The sequence below is a fragment of the Rhopalosiphum maidis genome, chromosome 2, assembly GCF_003676215.2.
Source record: "Rhopalosiphum maidis isolate BTI-1 chromosome 2, ASM367621v3, whole genome shotgun sequence".
NCBI classification, from domain to species: domain Eukaryota; kingdom Metazoa; phylum Arthropoda; class Insecta; order Hemiptera; family Aphididae; genus Rhopalosiphum; species Rhopalosiphum maidis.
This window is the reverse complement of record NC_040878.1, coordinates 29,557,767-29,565,759: the sequence shown is the minus strand read 5'-3', so window position 1 is coordinate 29,565,759 and position 7,993 is coordinate 29,557,767.

The window sequence follows — 7,993 nt, the reverse complement described above, 5'->3', positions numbered from 1 at the left end:
ACATATATAATATATATATATATATATATGCATGTATACGAGTAAAAAATAGTAAATACGCGACAGAGCGCGATAGAAAAAAACCTATAGCGTATAGCAGTGACGGCGGTGCCGGTAGAAACAATGCGAAACCGGCAGATGTTAGTGTTTGTTTTATCTTTTTCTTGGATTATATGTACGCAATAATATAATACACACACACACACACATATATATATATGCCCATACGATATTCTATTCGCTACAATGTATTTACAATAGCACTCGTTAGAAACTGCCGCTTGTATTCCCGCGTGGGCATATAGACTTTACAGTGCGTGCATATATGCAAACCGTATATATATATATATTTATTAGCTTGTACGGCTGTACACCGCCCGCAAAGCGTCATGGAACTATATTATGAGCTGACTGCCAATTTTACCGAGTGCGGCCACTGACTGCTACTGCAAAGACTGTCGGTAAAGCGACAACTTACATTTAATAATCTGCTGTAACCAAAAAACCAACACACTATCATTATTATATTCTAATTAAGCGTTATATCATTATGATTCCTGATAACTCTGCAAGAGTTTTAACTGCCACCGGAAGTTTCATCTAAGTTTTTAGGTTTTAGATTCTATTACTTGTCAGTCCGTGTGCACATAATTTATAACATACAATAACTATAAATTGATTGCAAAATAAATGAATAATACTATCGTTAAGTGCAGACATAGACTAATTACTAATCATTAAAACTTAAGGAATGAGTCTAAGAGCTGCATTGTAGGCTGTGGGGTAAATCGTCGTATTGTGGAGATGAATTCATACCACACAATACTTTAGTTTCAGTCAATAATTTATAAAGGACCTAGCCGAGAAGCGATTCTAAAACGATCACGACAAACTACTGTTGACGGAAGGGTTGAATGTCTCGTTACGACAGGCCTGCAGAGCTGCAGAGTGATAACCGCATAAACGACGAAATAGTACACGACATGCATATAAAAGTTTAAGACTTAAATTATATAATAATACACAACACGAAATCGTTAAAATCGTAAAATCGTATTGAATAAAAACACTGACAATTCCAATTATGATGCACGTATAGATAATAGATATTCTGATATTTAGTAATTACAAAAACTGCATTAAGATTGGTACAAATTCTATATAAATGCAGTTTATTTCCATAGTTTTATAAGCTCCAGTTGATTCAATATATAAATCGCTAGATGATTGGCTCGTTCTTTTTTTATTTTGAAAATTTACTATGATGAACTAATAGGTATTTTAAATTATAAAAAATTTTACCGTGGGAGACAACTGATACTATCGCAACGCAACAAATTATTTCCACACCAGTGCATCCGAAATTATATACCAGCTTTTTGATAAACCTACTTAAGTCTATTTTTTTTTTAGTACATTTAATATAGTGTGTACGCCATGTTTCTATATATCATTCGGGCATAACAATTATAATTTAACGTTCTAATATCGTGTATGCATATTTTATTATTATAATTTACGTTTAGTCGTACCTATTACTCATACATAATTATTATTGTATCGATTTGATTTTTGTTAATAATTTTTTTTTAATTATACCTATACTGCTGTGGTATAGCTTTCCAATCATATAGATATGTAAAAAAGAGTATTCAATGATGGACGTGAGAAGTTCAATTGACAGTAAAATTTAAAAAAAATCACATTCCTGACTAGTTGAAAATAAATTAATAATATATTTTTTCATACTAATAATTCTGCGCCACAAGTTTATTTTGCGAAAACAAACCGGTTCATAGTTGAGCTAATAAAAATCTATAACAGTATACAACATAATATTTTTTATAAATAACATTGTACAATAATATATTTTAGCATATTGTGTACATACATATCGTAATGATTTTTGAAAAATGGAAGGTAAAGAAAATTAAATCGATAATATTGCGGACAAATAGTCTAAGATTAAAATATGTACGAGGGTTGATAAAGTCATATATATTTTCAATATTCAATATGGAAATATTTTCAAACTACTCGTAGATAACTCGTGCCGATCGTATACATAACACAAATTAGTTTAGTGGTTGCGGTTAACAATATTATTAAAATATGATTAATTAATATACAACATACGTAACCTGGTACGTGCAGACATGTTATACAGTTTGAGGTTATTGGAAGAAGTCTGTGCTGGGACAAATACCTATGTATACCTATATAATATTGTAATGATCGAAAAACGAACTCAAAGGTACGAGTAATACGAAACTGCGATATAAAAATTGATAAATATTTCTCGTTTCGTCATCGTCACACCACGAAAGTAGAACAGGTACGTGATAATGTTCTAATATTACATTATTGCCCATACGTAATAATATACCTAATAATATATGTATTATTATAGGTGATCGAGCGCGTTCATGTTCAGTGTATATATGTGTGTGTGTGTGTGTGTGTGTGTGTGTGTGTGTGTATGCGTTTGTGTCTGTCTACATTGTTTAAAAAAAAAAAAACGTATTATCACGGTTGCCGTTGCATATTCATGAGAAAGGAAGAAGATTGGAAGTGAAAAAAAAAAGTAAATAAGGTAAATAATAATAAGGCGAATAATCGTCGTCGTTCCTACGCATGTGAACCATTTGTTGTGTACGGAATACCTAAAAAACCACTTTTGCCCCGGTCGGTTGTAATTTATCGAGCGGACAACTGCCACCGGAATTAATCTTGGACCCCGACAATTGCCGGTCGTTTATGCAAATCGAATACACACGCCACCGCCGCCAAACGTATTTAATATTTTCATCTCGTACACAGCGACTACTAACGCACACGCACACACACGTTCGCACTCGTACACACATACATACACAGACACAAACACTAAACGCATTTACCACGACTATACCACGGTCACAGCTATATAATATATGTATATATATATACGTATAAACGCATCTAGTAATTTTTACGTTGAGAATCGTTTTCGCCGCCCAATCCGGTAGCCGAGAAAATCCAATAACAACAACACAACCGCCTACCACCGTATAATATATATATATATATATATATATATATATATACTAATAATAATAATAATAATCTATAACATCATATATTATGCGCTCGCGTATGTATAATAATAGTAATGATAATAATATGATATTATATTATGCATATGTAGGTACCGAGCGCCAGTATTAAAATAATTAAAAAAAAAACCTAATAATAATATACGTATAGAAGTATTTGTAATGGAAAAGAGCGGCTTCTGGAATTACATATCGTATATATTAAAACGTATTATAATGTATGGGTATAGCCGTATAGGTGAACACGCGCGTTTTTATTTATTTCGTTTCGACTACGCCCTCCGAAGCAGCAGCAGCAGCAGCAGCGGAGTCGATGGACGACGACTTGGCATCGAAGATGACGACGAATGGTCTATAGGCGTGCGCCAGCTCGTTGGTAATTATAACGATATATTATATTACATTTTGGTGCGTATATAATATATATATTATAATAATACAATATATTATATAATATTATAATGGTAGGAAATTACAGACTATTATTATTATACCATTACGCGTGTACGTACGACGCAGCGAGGTCAATACCGAGCTTAACAAGCGCTCGCTCGTTTGTATTTATTTTTTCATTCTTTCGTTCTTTATTTCGGCAATCGTCAAGCACGTGCTCATATTTTCCCGTTTTTTTCTTTTTTTTTAAAAAAAACTATTATTTTAAATAGGTACAGCTAAAAAGTATGTAAATAGGATTAATGGCGGCCCACCACGACAATAATAGTATACAATAAATAATAATACAATGAAACATTTTAATATTATATTACACATTAATATGATAGTTTTAACCAAAATTAGTTTCATATTTTGTTTCGACTTATGTCTAGAAATAACGGTATTATGGTAACAATAATATATCATATATTATGTGTCATCACATGCACATACCTAAAAGGTATATACATACGCGCGTGCATATTCATGAATTTATGCATAACAAGTAACGCGCGTTTATTGCATATAGGTAAACATAGTATAATGCTCTACAATATAATTTGGTTCGAGCGAAAAAATTTTCCATACACGGTATGGAAGGTTGTAATAATATAATAGTCGTTATAATATTATAATACGTATAAATATTCGCATGTGTATAACTTACAGTATTCACAATAAAGTATAAGCCATTATCAACTAATATCGACTTTTAAATTTTATTTTGATTTTTATGATAAATATGTTTTTTGTTTGAGAATTTTTTGTTTTGTCTACGCTAATAAAAATTCAAGTAGGTACTTACATCATTAACCACACGAGCCGTTTATCTATTTTATTTTTTTATTATTATTGATATATTATTTTATTTTTAAATCTTTTATATTTTGTAGTTAGTGTTACAAATTAACAAAATTATGTAATGGAAGTCAAAAGAAAAGATATATTTATTTATTTATACAAATATATAGACAATAAGACCTATTACAATTTAGGTAATTAAGTTACTTAAGTATTTCCATATTATTGTTAATAAGTAAATAATACATTTAGCCTATTTGAATGTTTCTATTGTTCATACCTGCGGAGTTTCGTATAACGATTTCTATTTACTACTGATTAGTGTTTCCATTTAATTTATGTTTTATATTTATACATTGCTGATGATATATTGGTATTACATATAAACATGAAGAATGTGGACTCGAATAAATTTAATGACTGATCAATTTTAAGTTTACGTAATAAAAGTTAAATATTTATTTGTAACATTTCTCTTTGTTTATTCCGTCAAATGTGTAAATATATGTTGTATTAATTGCAATTCACACATAAACACATTTTATAACAATTTATCAATTACATAATATATTTTAGTAAAATAAAAATAACAAATTCATAAATTCTTTAAATGCATCTCAATTTTTTTTTTTTTAAATTTGAAATATTTTAAAATTGTATACTTCTTAAAATTATTATTAAAAATAATATGGCACAACGTATATCATATAGGTATATTTACTAAAATATAATAACTTTATAATATTTATTTTAATGAATAATCACTTTTTAAATTTTAACTTTAAAATAAAACATTATTTTTATATAATTTTAAATTATATAGGTAATAACTGCTTTTAATATTAATAATTTTATTAGTTAATACTTCTTAACTACATAGTATGTATAGTCATAAAATCCTTATGTATCCAATAAATACATCTATCAAGTTTATTGTAAAATCACACCTATGAATTCAGTGTGATCAACATCTTTGTATTTAAATAAAAGATAATATTTCTTTTTATACATATATATAGATATATGTCACTAAATAACAATTTTTAACAACTAAGACAAAACAAGTTTTTTACTTTCAATTTTTAATCAATAAAAGGGGCCAAGTTCAGACAAATTAGTAAATAATTATTGAATACCTATACACATAAATTAATCACACAATAATCGTCATCATAAAAAATAATAATAATAAAAACAAAGTACTACATAATATAATGTAAATGCTTATTGTGCAATTTGGGAATCATTAGCTAATGTAATAAAAAAACTTAATTTTTGTATGTTTGAATATATTAAAAATAACAAGATCCTATTATAGCTTAAGTGGTGTAAATGTGTGCCATATATTAAAATGTATTTTATTACTTAATCTCAGTGCCTCTACATCTATAATATTATGTATATTGTATGTACTACTAGTTATTTTATTGAAATATTTACACATATTTTGTATATATCATTATTTATCAATGGGTTTAAAAATTAAAACATAGAAATTTAATGATAATATAATAATAAACAAAAAGGTTACTGATGTAGATTTATTCTATATTAATATATTATGTATCTATAAAACCACAGGAAACAGAAAAGGAAAGTATAAATAGTAAACATCAATATTCATATTACACGTTCGTACAAGTTATAAGTATAGGTAATACGTTTGAATGTATATATATCTCGAAGAAATAAAGGGAACGTAAATTAAAAGGAAACGAAAATAGAAATATACTTAAGATAAGCAGGATAAGAGTACTGTTTTGTAGCACACATAATGACGTATAATATGCAGCATTATAATATACGTGCACACAAGAGCACACGGCGAAACGTTGAATAGCTGTTATATACAGATCGCGTGAGTTGCGCGATGAAAGATACGCGCATTTGAGGGCAAAATAACGATGACAAAACTCCCGACACCGGCACGAAGTCATCTTGGGAAAGGAAAACGTTTGAGAATTACGCATTGTTTATAAATATATATATATATATATATAGGTATGTACAATAGTTTTATTTTACATTAATTTTCAATGAGAATGTAATGATTTTTGACTGTAAAAAATTTCGACGACGTGTAAACGACTACGAACGGAGGTAATGTACATAATAATATTAAATATTATATTTGTAAACATTCAATTTATTCCGTTATTATGAACTAGTGTTAAGATAAACGAACCGAACACTGTATAACTCGGTTGTTTTTATGTTTCAAAAATCGTCATAATAAAGGCATAATATTTTATTGCTTAGGAGATAAACGCGAGTCACACGTCACAAATTCCTTTGCCATATCGAGTCGTTAATAATAATAGTAATAATAATTGTTAATTATTTAAATAAGAAATAATCATCGTATAATTATTATTACTTGTAGTCTAATTAAACACGTCGTATGTGGCATGTAGCAATACATTTATTTTATTGTACAAAAATGTTATTATAAATGTTTAGACATTATAATATAATAATAATAGTTATTATTATTAAAGTCATTTGAATTTTTTTAATGAGTTAGTTTTTAGGTAGGTACGTGATAAACTGGTAACTGATATGTTTATTTGAGTTTATGTAGTCCTTATGAGCACTAAAATATAAGCACTACAGGTAAAAGGACATATTCAAATAAATCGAAAACCTGCATTAATTTTCTTTTCTTCAGCAATTCAAACTAGATATAATTATAAGAAAATTACCTAATAAACATGATTAATTGTTAGTAATTATGACATGTAATTCCATTTATGTATATTATCTTAAAACATATGTAGATATACACGTATAAAACGATATAATTGCTACAAAATACACCTATAAAGTGTACATTTACAAAAAAAAAAAATAATGTTATTTTTAAGTAAAAAGTAAAACAAAAATCAAATTATTAAATTAAAGGCAAAAAAGTTTTATGAAATCGTTAATAAAGTTTAAGTTCGTGATATAAAACATATATGCTTATATAATTAAAACTTGTGATATTTTTTTTTTATATATATATAAAATAGTGTTAGTCAGTGAATTAAGTTATTTTATAAATTAAAAATGCAAAGGGTTATCTAGAGCCTGTATTTACTCATAGTAATGTGGTAGGTTTATGTAACTTGATAATATATTATTATAAAAGTTTGGGTATTTTTAAAGTTTTACGGAAAATCTACTATCTATTGCAAAGGATACTGACACAGGAAAGTATGGTAGATTGTGGGCGTATTATATGCATATAGTATATTTAATATCATATCAGGAAAAATCGATTACTAAATCGTATAATATAATGTACACACGCCATACGACGAGTATAAAGATTCACCGTGGTTAATATATAATACTATATGACAATATAAAATATATTCGTTTATATCGTTTTGCCAAAAGGGCTGCAGTAAGGACGCGTATGTATACATACAAGGACGAGGACTCGAGGCAGCAGGTATGTTGTACAGAGGCACGCACAAGCTCGGAGTACGGCCTGACCACCGCGACGAAACCTATCGACCACCACTATACCACCACCACTACCACCATGGTAGTGGTGAGCCCGGTCGCACGTTACATAGGGGTGAGATGGGACACGATTTTGAAGAGGGGAAGTGTGTTTGTGTGCATGTGTGTGTATAAGTATGGCTAGGGGGTGTCCCATAAAACCGAGCAGCACA